Source organism: Puntigrus tetrazona, chromosome 7, assembly GCF_018831695.1.
Source record: "Puntigrus tetrazona isolate hp1 chromosome 7, ASM1883169v1, whole genome shotgun sequence".
NCBI classification, from domain to species: domain Eukaryota; kingdom Metazoa; phylum Chordata; class Actinopteri; order Cypriniformes; family Cyprinidae; genus Puntigrus; species Puntigrus tetrazona.
This window is the reverse complement of record NC_056705.1, coordinates 5779934-5800528: the sequence shown is the minus strand read 5'-3', so window position 1 is coordinate 5800528 and position 20595 is coordinate 5779934. Positions and strand designations below refer to the sequence as shown.

At 36.7% G+C, this 20595-nt stretch overlaps 1 protein-coding gene, 2 long non-coding RNA genes and 2 pseudogenes across 4 annotated transcripts in view; 1 reads left to right on the top strand and 4 right to left on the bottom strand.

Moving 5' to 3' along the window:
- The window catches only part of LOC122349004, a 495348-nt gene that overhangs the window by 368630 nt on the left and 106123 nt on the right, over positions 1-20595 (top strand). The window lies entirely within an intron of this gene.
- LOC122349056 lies at positions 1498-2019 on the bottom strand. Its single transcript, XR_006251410.1, has 3 exons — positions 1844-2019; positions 1662-1685; positions 1498-1526 (listed from the first exon to the last, which is right to left on the bottom strand). It is a non-coding gene; the product is annotated as an uncharacterized LOC122349056 (long non-coding RNA).
- On the bottom strand, positions 5831-14321 carry LOC122348998 (annotated as a pseudogene).
- LOC122349044 lies at positions 7205-9262 on the bottom strand. Of its 2 annotated transcripts, none has more exons than XR_006251397.1 (3): positions 9006-9262; positions 8576-8705; positions 7205-7545 (listed from the first exon to the last, which is right to left on the bottom strand). It is a non-coding gene; the product is annotated as an uncharacterized LOC122349044 (long non-coding RNA). The 2 variants fall into 2 exon arrangements; XR_006251398.1 differs by lacking the exon at positions 9006-9262 and adding an exon at positions 8850-8927.
- On the bottom strand, positions 16003-19985 carry LOC122348981 (annotated as a pseudogene).

Genomic DNA, 20595 nt, shown 5'->3' with positions numbered 1-20595 from the left:
GGCCAGGATAGGTTGATGACTGTGTGACGGTTCTTCCTGTTGCCAAATTGTCTGGAAGATGTCATAGTGTCAAGAAAGAGTTTTAGTCAATTTAATTGATGAACTTTGAATGTTGTTGAGGAAGCTTCTTAGGAATGCATCATATCTGTCTGAAGTCATTTTTAAGAAATGTTTTCATTTGACGGCTGTTTGATGTTCCTCAGCAGTGGTGTTATGTGACACATGGTGTGAGGTACCTACCAGAGCTTAAATAGTCCCAGTATAAACCCTTATTATATGTGTGCCATAAAAACACTGTTTGGAAAATGGATCGATGGTGTACTAGCTTATTACTAGCTTATTTTGTTTATGAACTGTGTCTTTTAAGTAGCTCTGAATTACCTATAATCCGTAGACTCCACTTCACAGAGAGTAAGATACTTTGAATCTCCAGGAATATTCACAGTAACATAGCGTCCCTTCATCCAATTACACAAGTAGCTGGAAGTAGCTCCCACTGAATAGAAGAAACTACAGCACATCTGGAGAAAGATGAAAGAGTGAGTTCCAGTGATTTTTGTTGCTCATTATTACTATGAGTCTTCATACAAATGTTCTTCTCCTATCCCTGTTGATGGCTTTGAATACACCAGACATCCTAGTTTTTCCTGATCTACTGTGGAGTAAAGAATAGAGCTGCACAATGATTGTCATTCGCATCTTGTCAGTAAAGGCAGTTCTCACGATGTCCATTGCAGATGGAGCTCATTTAAGAGCCTAGATCAATGACTAGCTACACAATATCGCATTCATACTCAGGTGAAACGCATTTGATTGTGTAGTTTGTCAGTGTATGTGCTTTTATTAATGCCATTTATATTTTTGTATATGCACTGTACAGCACTAGTAAACTACGTGTTGACTGTAAATTATACATTTGTTATATTTACTTCAAAAACTGTACAATAACATAATTTTACTTTAAAATTTCAGTATGTCTGGTTAAATGTTTTACAGTTTTTCCTTGAACATGAACTTACTGTTAATATATATATATTTTTGTTTTTACAGTTAAAAGTACACTTACTTTTTACAGTATGAATTCAGGAACAAATGACTTATGACTAATCTTTGAAATGAATTGTTCAAAAAAAATGACCAGTGAGAACAATTAATTAGAAGAAGACAATCCCATCACTGAAATGAATACATACTGTAGTCTAAACACACACACACACACACACACTTTTGTATGAAGTTACCAGTTGGCCAGAATATACCAGAGAGACTCACACCGGGTTGTTAAAAAGATCTGATCCGACCCGAATCTCCGCTCTGTTTATCCTCTCTGCACAGCAGTCGGGTCTGTTAGTGATGGTCACTCTGCACACTCTGTCACGTCGTCTTTCAGGTCCAGCCTCCACCACGGGATTACTCTGTAACTCTGTATGAGTGCAGGTGGAGTTCAACCCATCCAGAGCGTTAAGTGGCATACCAGGCAATATCGTTGTGGACTCGATCGGCTGTGCCCTGTGTCGCTATGTTCACTGGAATACATTCAAGGGAAAACCTTTGTTTTTTACAATTATTTATAGCTAAGTTAATGGGTTTTCAGCATGTGAAAATATTTCACAGCAGCACGAACTAAAAGATAAAATAGTGTTTAATTCTCAAAATCTCACCTTCTCCTCCTGTCTTTGTCCAAACTGAGAAAAAAACATTGAAATGAGAAACACAGAATGATGCTCACGATTTTGGCGTCTTAAGCCTATTTTGTTGGATTAATTCTTTAAAAATATATTCTGTATTTCTATATAGTGTTTTTCTGTCTGAATGATATGTAAGATATGTATGTTTTACTTACCCAGCAGAAACAGCAGACTCTTGTAGAAAACTCTCATCTTCATGTCAAGCGATTTTTGTGATTCTTTCTGCTGTTGTTTGAGAAGGTTTGAATGAATGCTGTTCCTGGTTTAAATATATTGGTTTGAGTTACAACAGAGTCACATGATCCTAGTTTTCCTCCCACTTTTCTTTCTGACTGGACCTGAAAAAAAAACAGTAGTAAAAAGTACCAATTAAAATAATGGTTTCTATTTTAATATACTTAATATAATGTATATGTGTGAGGCTAAGCTAAATTCCCATCAGTCATTACTCCAGCCTCGCTGAATAAAAGTTTCCATTCTTTCAGATTAAAAAAATTATAAAAATGTGCTTGTCTCCAAACTTTTGAATGACAGCGTATATTGTTAAAAAGCATTTCTATTTAAAATAAATGCACTTCTTTTGAACGTGTTATTCAATAACACACACACACACACACACACACACACACACACACACACACACACACACACACACACACACACACACACAAATATAAATAGGGTTTCTGTGAACTGTGGGGACTTTCCATAAAATCGTATTACTTTTTACTAACCCTAACTTTTATTTTATATCCCCTAACCCTCAAAAAATAAATCTAAATATATTTAGCAACAAAACAAGTGAACAAATTTGTATTAAAGTTATTTGTAGCTCAAGTTTAGATATTAATGGTATCAAAATAATTGCTATTAAAAGTGTAAATTATCTCTTCCGCATACACTTTATCTAAAAGCGAGTCAAAGAACAAATTTCACGTTGACATGCTTACACTGAATGTTAGGTGTTGACCAAAATTCACCAAAACTTTTTGTCAGCAATGCTGAAGGAAAATGAACCTGTACTCCATTACTGTTTGCATTCATAAAATAATGATAATAAAGGTGCCACTGAAGTGATTTACTGTGAATGTCAGTTTTCCCATCTTAATTTTAAATGTGTGTTTTCTCTCCCATCTTACAGACTTCTCAATATATAGCACAAATTTGCATTTTTGTTTCTTTATGCCTGTCAGAGCTACTTGAAAGGAGTTTATATAGCAATGCAGTAAACCTTTGGCACTCTATATCACTTTTATCTACACTTCTGATGTTCCTTTCTTGGAATGTCACTTGTTTTTCTTATTCACAACGACTTGTCCTCAAGTCATTTGCTTAAAACATGTTCCAAAAACCATGAATGTTAATTGAAATGTAAATGTTCCCAAATTGTTTATTCAGAAGAGCACGAACGTGCTATGACCACTGGCCTCTAATTTGTACGGCCGCTCACTTGAAGAACCTTCAATCATGAAATCATTTGATTATGGAAGTTTGCTTGCAATTAATCGTTATAAAAAAACATGCTTCTAAAAGTTTGAGTGATCAGGCCATAGTTTTACCTTCTACATGTCCAAAAGAACAGGTTGCTTCTGTCATACTGTACCATGTCGCCTCTATCTTCTTGGTTGGGGACACTTAACTTCTAGTGACTATCGTTGAATTGACTACAGAGACCGTCTCTGCATTTAATAAGAAATTGGTCACTTTCGTCATTATACATCCCTGTCATTATACTGTACAGTGCTTTGATGCAACCTGTGTTGTTAAAAGCGCTATATAAATAAAAATGAGTGATTGATTGATTGATGTACCAGCTTCAGCCAGAGGACACGTTTGTCTCTCACTGTTAGCAATAATTGGTTTAATGTGAACTTTTGACCAGGTTTAACCAAAATAATTTCACTGTGTCATTCTAGCCATGGACACAGAGGGTGCAGGTTTTCCAAAGTCAATAGAATATAATCCATTTGAAATGTAGAATCAGTCAAATCCACAGATTTGCATCTTGTCTTTATCTGCGTGCTGCGAAACCACTCTGTGTCAGCCTTCTTGCACATCGCCAAAGGCATTACGGAAATCTGTTTTGATGTCAGCTGTTTGGCCATTTGCAATTCCGCCATTTTTTTAGGAGCAAACAAATTAACTGAGAGCAAGACTTCATCTGCTAGACCTGGTCTTGCATTCCCTAATTTTCGCAAAAGATGAAGAGCACAAAATATCACATTACAATTAAATTCCAAAATGTTACTCTTAATTTATTTTTCATTAGCTCAGCTTGACCTTCTGGAATTCCTTCAGATAAAAAGAACAAAATTCCCCAAAAATCCTATTTGTCAATTATAACATTGAGGACCACATGTCTCATGCCCTGCTACTCAACAGACAATAATGCAAAATGTAGACAGTGAATTCAGTTCACTTCAAACAAAACTGTATAAACAAGGCAAAGGCCTTGTGGGTTGTGGTGAATAATGCCCCATAGTCAAAGTTATTCTGACTTTTCCATTCTAGGGGTTGACATAGATGTCATTTTAGTCAATTGTTGGCCTTCTGGAAAGTTCATTTGCTGTACGTGTACTTAATACTTGGTAGAAGCTCCTTTTGCTTTAATTACTGTCTCAGTGGTATGGAAAGTGGTACTTTCAGCTCCTTTGCATTTTTGGTCTCTCTGTTTCTCTTTTTCCTCTTGACAGTACCCGATAGATTCTCTTTGGGGTTCAGGTCTGGTGAGTTTGCTGGCCAGTCAAGAACACCAAACACCATGGTCATTTAATCAACTTCTGGTGCTTTTGGCAGTGTGGACAGGTGCTAGTCCTGCTGGAAAATGAAATCGGCGTCTTCAAAAAGCAGGTCAGCATGAAGTGCTCAAATTTCTTGGTAAACCGGTGCAGTGACACTGGTTTTCAAAAAACACAATGGACCAACACCAGCAGATGACACCGAACCCCAAATCATCACAGACTGTGGAAACTTAACACAGGACTTCAGACAACTTGGGCTATGAGCTTCTCCACCCTTCCTCCAGACTTGCTCTCATCTGAAAAGAGGACTTTGGACCACTGGGCAACAGTCCGGTTCTTCTCTTAGCCCAGATAAGACACCTCTGATGTTGTCTGTGGTTCAGGAGTGGCTCAACAATAGGAATATGAACTGTAGCCTGATTCCTTGACACGTCTGTGTGGTGGCTCTTGATGCCTTTTCCCCAGCCTCAGTTCATTTCTTGTGAAGTTCACTCAAATTCTTGAATTGATTTTGCCTTGACAATTCTCATAAAGCTGCAGTTCTCTCGGTTGGTTGTGCATCCTTTTCTTCCACTCAGCTTTCTGTTAACATGCTTGGATACAGCACTACAGCGTCTTGGGCAATGAATGTTTCAAGTTGCGTTACGGGTTGCAGTTCGGTTACGATTTGCGCTGCCCTGTCAGGAAAGCCGTGATGTCATGTCGGCCACCACTGAGACTGACCACGCCCACACAGACAAACATCACAGGGACAAAACAACAGATGCAAATGTATGAAATGGCCGGTAAATTAATATGAACAATGGGAGAGTGCTGAAATGGGTGAATGTCCATGTGTATCACGTGTGCACCCGCTACTCTGATAGCGGCAACAAAGGGAAAGTGTGACAAGTGAATGAGGTGTGTGTGTGTGTGTGTGTGTGTGTGTGTGTGCCTCCTCAGCGGTGGCAGCTGATGTGACTTCACTGCTGCTACAAACAGCTCCTCTGCTGGCGTGACGTTACACTTATCTTCTCAGAAAAGAAGGAAACAAACTCATTGCATTTGCTATCAGAGAGCATTTCACAGGGCATCTGACTTTATATTGATATATCATGTGAGCACCTGGTAACACTTCATAATAACATCCAGTTGTAAGGCATTTATAAGTGATTTAATTAATGGTGAACTAATTATTTACAAAACATAACTGTGCTCATATAATTTCTAAGTGATATGTTAATATATTTATCTATGTTATGTAGATGGAGTTATAAATCATTTAGTGGTTAGATGTTGAGTAATCATTTACAAAACATGAATACATTTTCACAAATAATTAAGTAATATGCTATTTTAACATAACCTATGACAGATTGTACATGTCACAAAATAAACATTCTCGTAAATGGTTAATAAGATACTAGTTAATATATAAATTGGCATTTCAATGACTTACATGTGATTAAAAATAGGCCTAAAATTACTAGGAAATTAACTAGTCAATTACTGACATGTTTAACTTTTAGCTTTATTTAAATCAACAAATTTAGTTGACTAACTTATTATTTTACGTAACTAAAATATGGTTTACTAACACTTACCTTGAAAAAATATTTGAAAACTTTTTTCAGTGTTTTAACCTTTTACTAAGGATTATTTCATGATGCGATTTAACTTAAGATAACTTAAATATTTGTATCACTTAATAATCATTTATAAACGTATAGTCATGTTTTGTAAATTAGTTAGTCTTCATCTAATCACTTAATCTTCAATCTAACAATTTATTTATAACGTAATCTACAAAACATATTAGCAAATCAATTTGATCGAATGTAGACATTGTGATTAAAATTAATCACACACACTAAATATATAGTTTAATAAGTGTAATCAAATTGCTGATAATTACTAGAAATTCTGTCATCATATAATGCTAAATTATCATAAAGTTATATTTTAATGCTTGACTGACTAAGTGTCAGTAGATAAGTAGATAACAAGATTAATGCACAATGTTTTATAATGATAATTTATTATATTTAATGTTTATTTCATTAGTTTAACATTTAATGTTGGGGGTATTTAAAAAATGTGATAAAACAATGTATTCATATTGCAAATATATATGTGGTTACTGCATTAATTTTGTCAGACCAGCTTTAAGATAACTCAGAGCATCTTTATTCACTTCTTCAGTTTCAGCTTTTCTCCTCATCTCCTCCAGCTCTCGGACCCAGTTTTCTTTCCCAGCTTCTCTCACTCTGGGGATGAAGAAGTCCAGGTGCTGAAGAGTGAAGGCAGAGTCTGGTTTTAACGCAATCTGAGACAGATTCTTGATGGTCCGGTTTGCTTCAGACAGAAGAATTGACTTTTGGGTTTCATTCTTCTTGAGATCTTTGTCAAGATGTTGCATTAAAGCCAAATATGTCTCAGACTGGCTTCTTCATATTGCTTTTTTAAAAAGTCATAATCTATAGTGGTGCTTGAGGTTCTAATTACATATTTCTTGTTGTCTTTGACGTGTTTGCTGTGGTGACACTTTCCCGTGCACACGGTGCAGAAGCCGTCTTTCATAACTTCACATTTGCTGGGATTAGAAACCCACCAGCAGTCAAACTCATGACAGTTTTCGCCTTCCTGTTCTTCCACGACTTGCTCTCAATGGGCACCTTCATCTGTCTTTTTAAATGAATTGCAAAGTTTCTCATGCTTCCTCAATCTTGTTCTTGTTTTTGTATCATTGCCTCCTGAATCTGAGGTTTTCAGCCTTTTCTGCTCTTTCTCTGAACTCGCAGCTGTAAGTTGCTGATGGATGCTTCAAATCGAATGCGCTCGATCAGGACGTCTGAAGTCAACTCTAAACAACTCTCAAACTTCACCCCGAGTAAATAGTTGACCATGTATTTGATGAGAGTTGTCTTGTCAACACCAGTCTCTCCCACCAGCAGAATGATTTTGTTTGGTTTACTGGTGTCTTTTATCCCATAGGTTCATTTTGGTTTTCTTACGTCTTTCTTCCCAAAAGTCTATTTTCAAACTTTTCCATTCTCATCAAGAACTTTCCTCTCTGTATGCATTTTGGTGGCCCTCGATGAATCAGGATTGGTCTGCGTGGTGGAACGTTTGGTTTTCTGCAGATTTAGGCAAGCATTTGTCAGAAAGTTTGTGTAGCAACAATTTTACACTATATCTGTAGTTATGTATAAAACATTTGAAAAAATTTCAAGTGAAAGAAGAAAACATAGATAACATAACAAATGTTTAAACTAAACTAGCTGATTTCCAATTTGATGTCTGCCACAGGTCTTAGAATAGCTGGAACAACTATTGGGCAACAAGGTTATGAGTTTCTGGAGTTTTGGTATTGGAATTTGGTCTGATTCTTGCTCAGTATAGTTTTCCAGCTTCTGAAGGGTTTGTCTTTTGATGTTTTCTCTGCAGGTGAAGGATCTAGACTGCTGCAGATCAGTTCAGCTCGGGACTCTTCTACTATGAAGCCATGCTGTTGTAATAGCTGCAGTATATGGTTTTGCATTGTCCTGCTGAAGTACACAATGCCTTCCCTGAAAAAGACATCTGGAGGGGAGCACTTGTTACTCTAAAACTTTTATATACCTCTCAGCATTCATAGTGCCTTCCAAAGGCACCCAACAAAGGTCTTCAGCCGCATTCTTACGTGTTAGCGATTTTTCTGAATATTTTGACTGTAGATTATGAGATTTGCAAAGCTTTTAAAAAGTATTCCACAATCTCTTTAAGCAGTCTTTCACAGAGTGACTTCTGAAAGACTCTGCTTCTGTAAGACATCAGTTTTATAGCTAATAATATTACAGACCTGATGTCAATTAACTCCAAGCTGAACCTTTTAAACATGTCATATTTTTTTTCAACTATTTTTTGCCCCTGTGCCTATGCTTTTGAGACCTGCAGCAGGCATTGCTTTTAAAATGAGCTCATTTTGTGAATAAAAGTATACAGTTTCTCAGTTCAAATCTTTGTTTTCTGTTCTGTTGTGAATAAAATATTGTCTCATGTAATTTGACTCTTTTGTTTTCAAATGTCCCAACATTTCCAGAGTGCAATGTTTATATAATGTTTGAAATGTTTAAACACCTATTATTCTTTCTCTTTTAAGAGTTATTCATATAGAAATTCTCTTACATGCTATTCTGCCGACTGAGGTTGCTGGGTAATTCCATTGCTGCTGGAGATAAAGGAAATGTTCACACAAGGATTGTCCTCATTTATTCACCCACATTTCATTCCAAACCTCTATGGCTTTTTATTTCCTCTGTGGAAGACAAAGTAGATATGGCATTTAAACAAAATATATATATTCGAAGAACATTGGGAATCAAACAACATTAGAACCCAATATTTTTATTATCTGATATTATTAATAAACATAATAATGTCAGTTTTGCATTGTACTTACTATAATTACACTGTTGACCTATCCCTTACTCCTTAACTCACCCTTAAACCAACAGTAGTTAAATCTCGTAAAAAGTAAAAAAAAAAAAAACAACAATAATAATATAGTAGCATGTATAGTGCTATCTTGAATGAGTTTCAATTAAATAATACTTACATATCCATGTGAATAGTGTTGTATAGTTCATCATGAGTTGTATGTTAGTCTCAAGGAAATTTTCTCCTCCTCTTCCAGTAATACCGGTTTTCTTTAGTGCGTCATGTGATTAAAAGGAACACGGGCTAGGTCATTTTATTTTTATTTTTCCCTCCCATTCTACTACGATGACAGAGAAAACAAGTCAGCTAAAGGACAATATTATATTACAGATATCATGAGAATTCATAATGTTTTGTAAAATATGGTTCTACATACATTTACTTTCACAGGCACTAAAACATATAATACTCACATTTTGTGAGGGTCCCCCTTTCCTGAAGAACGGAATCCAGAGACCCTTGGTCGAAGGTGAATGCGCTGCTCAGTCTTTTCTTTGCGCTTTTTAAAAATCATTTATATTCCCTTATATTAATCTTTTGTTTTTCCAATTTTAATTCTGACCCTTCCCATCATTTTATCTGACTCCAATCTTTTGTGATTTTAGTTATATTTATATAAATGTAAATGCTGATCCCTCTAGTTGTGATTAAATTTGGATCATTAATTAACTCTAATATTTCCTAGTTTCGACTTTTTCGCTCATTAGAAGTCTGGGTCGTTTAGAGACCTTGTTTGGCCAGAACAGACTCACGACACATCTGGGCTAGTCCAGGTCTTAGTCAGAGGCTACCCTGCAGATCGCTTACCTTAATGCAGCCATTTCCTCAATAGACTCAAAAAGAGTAATTTTTTAATGCGTTCCCTAAGTAATAGCATGCTAAGCCAGTTTGGTGGAAAGAAGTCAAGATCTCAAGGCGGCTCCATCCATCGATCGTTGATCTGACTCACTCTAGCACGCCAACAATGAGGAAAACCTCAGAAGTCACTAACCTACTAGAAAAGTTATTTCAAACAATATTATAAGTTAACCAAGATTAACATTTATTTTGCCAGGCAAGAACAGTTTCCAAATTGGTTAAATTTACAAACATTTGCACAACTGATCAGCAGTACAAAAATAACACAAACATAAAAGGTCATTATACCTGGTTTTGAGAAAGTACATAGTGTGGTGTATGAAGACATACTACTACACGCCTTGTTATGTTTTGTCACTTTGCTTACATACTCAGACCAGACAAAGAGATCCCAAAGTTCCTACAAAGTTCTTAATCTTTTCCATAATATTGTGTGATTTCTGCGAAAATGAGACCAATTTACCAATCGCACTGAGACCTTTCAAATGAGACCAAACATGAAATTGAGGTTCACAAGACATATGACATATATATACCTTATTCTTAAAGAACTTAAAGCAAACTCTTTTGGGCAGAAGGAGGGTAGGCAGGAAAACACAGGGATAGAGGGTTTTGTTTATTCTCTTTTGAAGTCCTTTTGTTCCTTTGGATATCCCTTCTCAGATTAGTCTTATTGCATTACAGGTTTTTAATTTTGCTCCTTACAGTTTTAACGTATAATACTTACAAATAATTCCTTATTGAAGACTGAAATTGTGTGCAGTATTATTTATACTGTTTTCAGTTTTTGTACCAATGGCATTGTTTTCAATTGCATTATTAAAAGGAAGATTATTATGGTTTAGTTCCTCAATACTTGAGCGAGCTCTTATCACATTATAGTTCTGCCCGTCCGCTGCATTCTCATTTCTCTGGCCATTTGATAATACCTAGAATATCAAAATCAACTGCGGGCGGCAGATCCTTAACTCCTAAACTCTGGAACAATCTCCCTAACTCTGTTCGGGAAGCAGACACACTCTGCCAGTTTAAATCTAGATTAAAGACACATCTTTTTAACTTAGCCTACACATAACACACCAACACACTTTTATTATTCAAATCCGTTAAAGGATTTTTAGGCTGCATTACTTAGATTTGCTGGAACCAGGAACACTACTCCTACAATACGATGTACTTGTGACATCGTGAAACGAATGGCATCTACGCTAATATTAGTCCTGTCTCTTTCTCAATCTGTTTTCACAGTTTGTATCCAGACTAGATGGTGGATCAGCACCCAGAGATTATGTTCATCAGAGACCAGAACACCTAGATGCGCCCCGTGGACCAATCACCAGATCCTGATGCACACACACACACACACACTAAGTCATTTACACTAACTGACACGGCTGCGCTTTAAAATTGAACTGGAAGTTAAGTGCTGGCGTCCGGTCAGAGGAGAACTGACCCCAACTGAGTCTGGTTTCTCCCCAAGGTTTTTTTTTCTCCATTCTGTATGGATGGGGTTTTGTTTCCTTGCTGCTGCCTCTGGCTTGCTTGGTTGGGGACACTTAACTTCTAGTGACTATCGTTGAATTGACTACAGAGACCGTCTCTGCATTTAATAAGAAATTGGTCACTCGCGTCATTATACATCCCCGCCATTGTATTTTTCTACATTATACTGTACAGTGCTTTGATGCAACCTGTGTTGTTAAAAGCGCTATATAAATAAAAATGATTGATTGATTGATTGATTATACTCATTCGCTCAATATTAAATTATTATATATACAAACCTTATTAATACTTCTGCCTATAAAATTAAGATTTGATATTGATCTGTAAGTATATATATATAAAGCTTTGAAAGTTGTAAAATGAATGAGGAGATGAAAGTGAAATTGCAGAATAGAAAATATCTGAAGGATACGTCCTGTAGAAACTGGCATACAGACAGTCACCTTCATTAATTTTACATGTTCATTGGTTCATCGGTATTAAAATTAATTCATTGCCCAGTCATGAAAAAGTTTTGTTAGACCAGCTTTAAGATAACTCAGAGCATCTTTATTGGCTTCATCAGCTACAGCTTTTCTCCTCATCTCCTCCAGCTCTCGGACCCAGTTTTCTTTCCCAGCTTCTCTCACTCTGGGGATGAAGAAGTCCAGGTGCTGAAGAGTGAAGGCAGAGTCTGGTTTTAATGCGATCTCAGACAGATGCTTGATGTTTTTGTAAGCATCAGTCAGAAGAATTGACTTTTGTTCCTCAATGTCTTGCAGATCTTTGTCAATGTGATCCATTACAACCGAAAACCTTTTGGTTTCTTCTTGGGCTTTTACATATTCCTTTTTTATAGAATCATATTCTATTGTTGTGCTTATGGTTCTAATTACATATTTCTTATTTTCTTTGACGTGTTTGCTGTGGTGACACTTTCCCGTGCACACGGTGCAGTAGCCTTTTTTCATAACTTCACATTTGCTGGGATTAGAAACCCACCAGCAGTCAAACTCATGACAGTTTTCCTCACAGACGGTGCAGGTCGTCGCCTTCCTGTGCTTCCATGACATGCTCTCAATGGGAACCTTCTGTTTGACTGTCTTTTTTATTGTAATTCTAAAGTTTGAATGCTTATCAATCTTTTCCCTGTTTTGTTTTATTGCCTCCTGAATCTGAACTTTTTCAGATTTTTTTGATTCTTTCTCTTGAATTCGAAGCTGTAAATTGTTGATGTATGCTTCAAATTGAATGCGCTCGATCAGGACGTCTGAAGTCAACTCTAAACTTCTTCTCTGTGCATTTTATCCAGAGACTCAAAGAATTTCTTCATATCGTCCATGCTGTCTCTCCAGGCGTTTTTTTGGGCTTGAATATGACGTTCTTTGGTGTGACGTTCATCAGCCTGTCTATTGTTGAATGAGAAATAAACAGGTTGGCCACTTTTGTCTCGTCTGCAGGGGATTTTAGCTTTTTTAATGGCACCGAGGACATTTTTGGGTGTAAGACCATCAGAGTGTGTGATTAAAAACACAATGTTGTCCACAATGTCTTTTCCAAACAAAGACAGAACTGAACTGATAATATAATGCTGTCGATCTGAGAGACGATTCTTAGACGCTTGAGTCACGAAACACACAGCGTCGACTTCACGAAACTCCGTCATTGCTCTGAAACAGTGCAGATAAATTCTCAGCGACTTCAAGGTCTTTGTCCAGTCCTCTAGTATCTCCATAGCCTGGAGTATCAATGATACTGAGAGACATGGGACTCTCTTCAGGAAAGACCTCATACATGGTGATTTCAGAGGTTTGTGATTCTGACTGGTCCTTTGCTTCTTCCTCTGTGATTTCATACCATATTTCCTTCTCAAACTTCACGTTCAGTAAGTAGTTGACCATGGTGTTGATGAGAGTCGTCTTTCCAACACCAGTCTCTCCCACCAGCAGAATGATTTTGTTTGGTTTACTGGTGTCTTTTATCCCATAGGTCCATTTTTCTGACTTTTCCTTTATCATCAAGAACTTTCCTCTCTGTGTGTAGACGGAATTGTTTTGGAGGACCTTCATGAATCAGAGATAGTCTTTTGCGTGGTGGAGGCTTTGGCTTTCTAGAAAATGCAAATAGATGCAGATCCTGCGAGTTAAAATTTAAAACTAAATCAAATAAAAATACTGACTTTTTGCTATGCAATATAATTAATGTTTTAAAGATAAATGGTTTACTTCAGGCCAAGTTAGCCTTCAAATAATAATAACATTTTTGTAAAAGGCCTCAGCTGTGCTTTTTTGAAAATGTTATGATTCATTGAATCAAGTAATGCATAGGAACGATCTCTTACTGCATATCAGAAGGTTCATTCATGCTGTTGTGACGACGTTGGTCATTGTTTAATGCCATTGTTGCTGGGGTTAAAGAAACCGTTCATTCAAAACATGCATATCATTATTTAATCACGCTCATGTCGGTCCAATCCTGTTTGATTTTCTGTGGAAACAAAATATATGTGTGAAGAATAAACACTGATTCCACTGACCATCATATAAACAAAAACAGGAGATTTCTCGAAATATCCTTTGTGCATAATTTTGTGTTTTTATTCTTTTCTTAGTCATTTTAGATGCCTAATTGTTCAAGATTAATTTACACAAACTTTCATCTGTATGAAAAGTGAACTGAGGACTTAGTTGCATAAAAACCTTTTGAACTGTTTCTGATTTTGTCTGTTGAGTAAAATCTCCTTAAATCTATAGTGCAACGTTCTATGCAATATTTGACTTTCTAGTAAAAATTAACCGTCTTTACAATATTCAGAAAAGAAAACCAGATTGATATTGTCAACGTCTGCTTAAATAACACTATGCTACAAAAAGGAAAAAGAAAGAAAGAGAAAAATGATTCACAGAAAGTAAGTTAAGATAGAACTACAATAATAGCCTCCAATATTTAACATTTTTAAAGTTATTTATGTACTGAGAGATAATGTAGTTGTATCACTTACACCATATGAGACAATACCGTCGTAGAGTTTTCACAGAAAAGCTTTTGAGTCATTTGTGGAATATCTATAAGGAAGAGAATGCTCTGACGTTTTCAGGTAAAACCGGCTTTAGTCTGTCACATGATTAAAAGAAACATGAGCGAAAAGGTTATCTAGAAAACAACAAAGCACTCAGTTGTTGATTAAGTTTCCTTCATTATAACTCAATGATCATACATTAGAAAATTAAAACATGTAATAATATTTCTTCCTTCTGTACTTTAACTACCGCAGGAAGGAAGAACGTGGCCTCAAAATTAAAATCAATCAATAAATCCATCATTTTTATTTATATAGTTATACTATACTAAACAGTATAAAGTAGAACAATACAATGATAGGGATGTATAATGACGAGATTGAACAATTTGTTATCAAATGCGGTCTCCATCGCTAGAAGTTAAGCGTCCCCAACAAAGCAAGCCAGAGGAACCAAAACCCCATCCATACAGAATGGAGAAAAAAAAACCTTTGGAGAAACCAGGCTCAGTTGGGGCCAGTTCTCCTCTGACCGACGCCCAGCACTTAACTTCCAGTTCAATTTAAACACAGCTGTGTCAGATAGTGTAAATTACTTAGTGTGTGTATGTGTGTGTGTGTGTGTGTGTGTGCATCAGGATCTAGGTGTTCTGGTCTCTGATAAACATAATCTCTGGGTGCTGAGCCACCATCTGATCTGGATACAAACTGTGAAACAGATTAAGAAAGAAAGGACTAATATTAGAGTAGATGCTTATTTTTTTACGATGTCACAAGTACATCGTATTTTAGAGTAGTGTTCCCGGTTCCAGCGGATCTAATTAATGCAGCCTAAAAATCCTTTAACGGATTTGAATAATAAAAGTGTGTTAGTGAGTTATGTGTAGGTTAGGTTTAAAACGATGTGTCTTTAATCTGGATTTAAACTGACAGAGCGTGTCTGCCTCCCTAACAGAGTTAGGGAGATTGTGATTGTGGCAATATAACGCCAGCATTCATTAAGACGGAATTTCCTTGCTAAAAGTCTACATGAAACAGTTCTGTATTAAAAGTACAGGATTGTTTATGTTGTTGATAGGTGTTGGATACGGATGTGATCAGCGAAGCCAGGCTTTATTGTGGGTTAAGCAAAAAGCTGTTAGTCACATTATATAGTGAATAAAACATGGAAATTGACAAATTAGCATCAAGGACTGGAACATTGTGTTTTATGAAATTAAATAGACCATCTGTGTTTCTTCTATAGTGTGTCACAGTTTCAGTCTATGTTCCCATCTTGGACTCTTATTTTGAAGTGTTTGTTCCCTGCCTGAATTGTTAGTTTCCTCATTAGCTTCTCCCCTTGTTAACTTGTTATCCTTTGTTACGTCCCTCGTATTTGTTTGCTTTTGTATTTGTTGTTTTCTCTCTCCCTCTACTTTTTCTCATATTTAGGTTTCCCTATTGGGTGACGACTGAGTTTTGGGCAACCAATCAGGCCGGACCTACCACTTTAAAAGCGCCTGGTGCTGCCTGCGTGTTGTCAGTCGTCTTCCTATTCAGCCAGCGGCAGCTGTCCAATCTTGTGGCAAACTGTCTTTTGTCGTTTTGTCGTTATTACTTTGTTAATTTAAGACTTACTTTGTTACCCCTTTGTGTCACGAAGGCAATTCAATTTCTGCTTAACTCTAGAGACTATTTGAGTGAACTGTATATAAGCTTTAATATGCTGTTAGCGTTGGTAATTCGGCATGGCTGCGCCATTCGTGACCTGTTTGAGTGAATGCTGGAGAAGGGGTAGGTAAGTTAGTTTAACTTTAGTTCACTTCATGTTATGTTTAGGTTAGGAGTGACAGCCACCCGTGTACTTTTGTTTTATTAGGTAGTGTAGTTTATTTGGGCGTTGGATACGCTGAAGATCTCGGTTTTGTTTCTACATTCTCTTTCTGTTAGTTAGATTAGTTGGGTTGGGGCCTTAGTTATTAGGATCGTTTTGCTTTTATATTTTCTTTGATTTGGCGTCACCCTCACACTTTTCTCTTCTCTTTTAAGTTTATGAATCTATCTCTTCTGTTTAAAAAGAAACTGTTAAAATAAAAGCAGATTGATTGAACATCTATGTTTGCCTCACGGACATTCTTTATTGCAGTTCTTAGCAGCAGTTGCATCTCACTTAAATGTTACTACATCCCCATTTAACAACGAACACGTAACATCCTGTTCATTTAAGATCAGCTGAGTTTCTGATCATACCGCTGAGTGTTGTTTAGCCTGTTTCCCCTGTTGCATAGTTTAGTCTTGTTTTTGCCGTGTTTGATTCTTCCGTGTTCCAATCTCTGTCTGGTATTTAGATTTCTGCTCTGTTATTGGCCCTTGCTTGTTTATCGGACTTCTTTTGGATTATCTTTGACAAACCTGTTTGACCCTGCTTTGCTTGTTTTGACCATATTCTACAATAATGATTTGAGTTTGGATCCACACACCTCTCACCTCGTCTGCCCATTACAGATTGGAAATTATTTTAATTTAATTAATTTTCAGTTTTCCTAATATATGAACTTTACATTTTCTTTTAATACAATAGACTTGATCATTTGAGAAATCAATAGAATAATTAATCAGTGAAGCATTTGGAATTTGACATTGTTCAAGGATTTTGTTACACTTTTTTTATTACCATGAGCATTTAAAACTGTATAAACCTACAGCAATAAACATAATACTCATTATGCAAAATATACTCCTTACAAGTAATAGTACAAAACAATGTTTCAAAATTTGATGGTGCAATTTCGTATTTTAAGAAAAGTATTTTTTTTTACTTTATATTACAAAAAACTACAATTGCTTAGAAAAACCTCTTGTTTATAAAAGGTCTGGTTTCAATCATTTACCAGTCTGAAAAAGTTTTGCAAGACCAGCTTTAAGATAACTGAGAGCATCTTTATTGGCTTCTTCAGCTTCTGCGTTTCTCCTCATCTCCTCCAGCTCTAGGACCCAGTTTTCTTTCCCAGCTTCTCTCACTCTGGGGATGAAGAAGTCCAGGTGTTGAAGAGTGAAGGCAGAGTCGGGTTTTAACGCAATCTCAGACAGGTTCTTGATGGTCTGGTACGCTTCGGACAGAAGAATTGACTTATGGTCCTCAATCTCTTTGAGATCTTTCTCAATATGTTGCATAAAAATTAGAAATGTTTTGGTTTCTTCTTGGACATCTTCATATTGACTTTTTATGGAATCAAATTCCAACTGCATGCTGGAGTTTCTGATGACGTATATCTTGTTTTCTTTGACGTGTTTGCTGTGGTGACACTTCCTGAGCACACGGTACAGAAGCCTTTTTTCATAACTTCACATTTGCTGGGATTAGAAACCCACCAGCAGTCAAACTCATGACAGTTTTCTTGACAGACAGTGCAAGTTGTTGCCTTCCTGTTCTTCCATGATTCACTCTCAATGGGCACCTTCATCTTAACTGTCTTTTTTAAATGAATTGCAAAGTTTCTGCGTTCCTCAATCTTGTTCTTGTTTTGCATCATTGCCTCCTGAATCTGAAGTTTTTCAGCCTTTTTCTGCTCTTTCTCTTGAACTCGCAGCTGTAAGTTGCAGATGTATGCTTCAAATCGAATGCGCTCGATCAGTACATCTGAAGTCAACTCTAAACTTCTTCTGCTCATTTTATCCAGAGACTGAAAAAATTGCTTCATCTCTTCCACACTGTCTTCCCAGGCGTCTCTTTGAGCTCGAATAAGACGTTCTCTGGTGTGCCGGGTTTCAGCCTGTCGATTGTTGAACAAAAAATGAACAGGATCACCGTTTTCGTCTCTGTCTGCAGGATTTTAGCTTTTTTAATGGCACCGATGACATTTTTGGGTGGAAGACCATCAGAGTGTGTGATTAAAAACACAATGTTGTCCACAATGTCTTTCCCAAACAAAGACAGAATTGAACTGATAATATAATGCTGTCGATCTGAGAGACGATTCTTAGACGCTTGAATCACGAAACACACAGCGTCGACTTCACGAACTCCATCATTGCTCTGAAACAGAGTGGCTATATTCTCAGCAACTTCCAGATCTTTGTCCAGTCCTCTAGTGTCTCCGTAGCCTGGAGTATCAATGATTGTGAGAGACATGGGACTCTTTAAAGGACAGACGTCATACATGGTGATTTCAGAGGTTTGTGATTCTGACTGATCTCTGCTTTGCTCTTCTGTGATTTCGTACCATATTTCATCCTCAAACTTCACTCCCTTTAAGTAGTTGACCATGGAGTTGATGAGAGTTGTCTTTCCAACACCAGTCTCTCCCACCAGCAGAATGATTTTGTTTGGTTTGCTAGCACCTTTTTTATTATAAATCCATTTTCTAACTTTTCCATTTTCATCAAGATCTTTCCTCTCTGTGTGTAGACGGAATCTCTTTGGAGAACCTCTTTGAAGTAGAGATAGTCTTCGTGGTAGAATCTTTGGCTTTCTGTAAAATGAAAATAGAGACAAATATTTCAGTAACAAGAAAAAAAGACTTAATACCTATTAATCATCTCGTGCTTTTGTAAATTGTAAACATTTACTTTGAAGTTTTTGAGTGAGAACTTAACAATTGTAATTGTAGGAAACAATGTTTTAAACCGAGAAGTACCTCCAAATATAGTCAGTATATTAAACATTCAGCCGGACCAGCCTTATTACAACAATCAAATTTTTGTTTAAATCAAATATTCAAATAATATTTTCTTACTGTTTTCCGAAATCTTCTTTCATGCTGCTGCTTTTCTGAAGGTGGTTTCTTTGCATATCCATTGTGCTGGGGTTCAAATATTAGTCTATTCAAAAATGTTTATTATTTAATTCGATTTCTTATTCTTATTTTATTTCTTATGTTGTTCCAAACTTGAATGACTTTATTTGCTCTGTGGAAGACAAAATAAAGTATTTTCAATAAGTTTGGAAACGAAATATAACATTGCTCCATTGACAATCTTTGTATAGATCAACCCCATTCTAAGGTTCTTAATCTACTAATACATTTTGTGTAGTATGCTGTCTTTTGAGTAATATCTCATTAAATATAAAGAATATATAGGTTTGTAGTCTTTATAGTGAAATTGCATTGCATTGACATTTTTCACAATTTACAATAAAAAAAATAAAAAAAATCCATATAGATAATTCAACTTCTGCTCAACTAGCTTGCATAAGTCCAAAAGAAAAAAGAAAACTAAATATTTTTCACGCAATTAAATTTATATTTTGCTTGTTCAAAGTTTTTATTTCCCTGAAAGAGCATGAGTTTATAAAAACATAAGCTACTTACACCATTTGAGACCATATCGTTGTGGAGTTCTCACAGCACAGATCTTGAGTCATTTGTGAAATATAACAACAATAATAGAAACTTCTTTCCTGCTGTTTTTCCAGTAATACCAGTTCAGTCTGTCACGTGATTAAAAGGAAAAATGCTGGCTAGTTCTCTTACTTAGGAGCCCCAATCACCTCTGAGCATTAGAAGAAAAGTCCAATGAAAGTTGGTGAGTGGAATTAGCCACTCCTTGTATGTACAGGTATATAAGATACTGTAGAATCTTTCCAACCTTTTCTGATGCCTTTCCAACCGTGTGTTTCTGGCTGTGGTAGTTTCCTCACCTTTGACCTTTGACAATGGACGTGATTGCTGTCTTACATGTCTGGCCCAAAAGTATACTGAGACAGCATTTGTGGATGGTTCATGCCTGCACTGCGATCTTATGCCAATGGGATTCGATTACAGACCTGAGGATTACAGTAAGGAATGTTTTTTCTGGCCCCCATGGAAGTCCGGCTTCTCATAGCATAGCGCCGTTGAGGTAAATAGTGCTGGTCCACCACAAGGCAGGCCCAGTGTCTCATTCTGAGCTTCTGAGAAGTATAAGATGTCTATTGCTGCATCAGAGGAGAGATTATTGTCTTCAGAAGCTAATGTTTCTGGTGAGCAGCCCCCTGCATTTCTTCCCAGGGGTTGACAGCTCACTAACACATTTTGCCCCTGCAGAACACTCTAAACATCAAGATGCAAAGAGTCTGCCCCTTCATCTGCCCCTTTGCCAAAGGTGCCTGCTTAGACCCAGAAAACGTTCAAGGAGATAAACCCTCAGCAGGGGCATTGAGCTGGGTGATGTCAAGTCTCCCTGGAAGACAGTAAAGCATTGGGCGACCCAGAAATTACCGGATCTGTTCTTTAGGGGACATTGACATCCTCCAGTTACTTCACCACAGAATCAGGGAGATCAGGTCCAACTAGACTATGCGATTCAGTTCTCCAGGTTCCACTAAGGTTTTAGGGCTTCCTCTTCTTACCTGTCCTGTGCACAGAGATTTCAATCTTCTCTG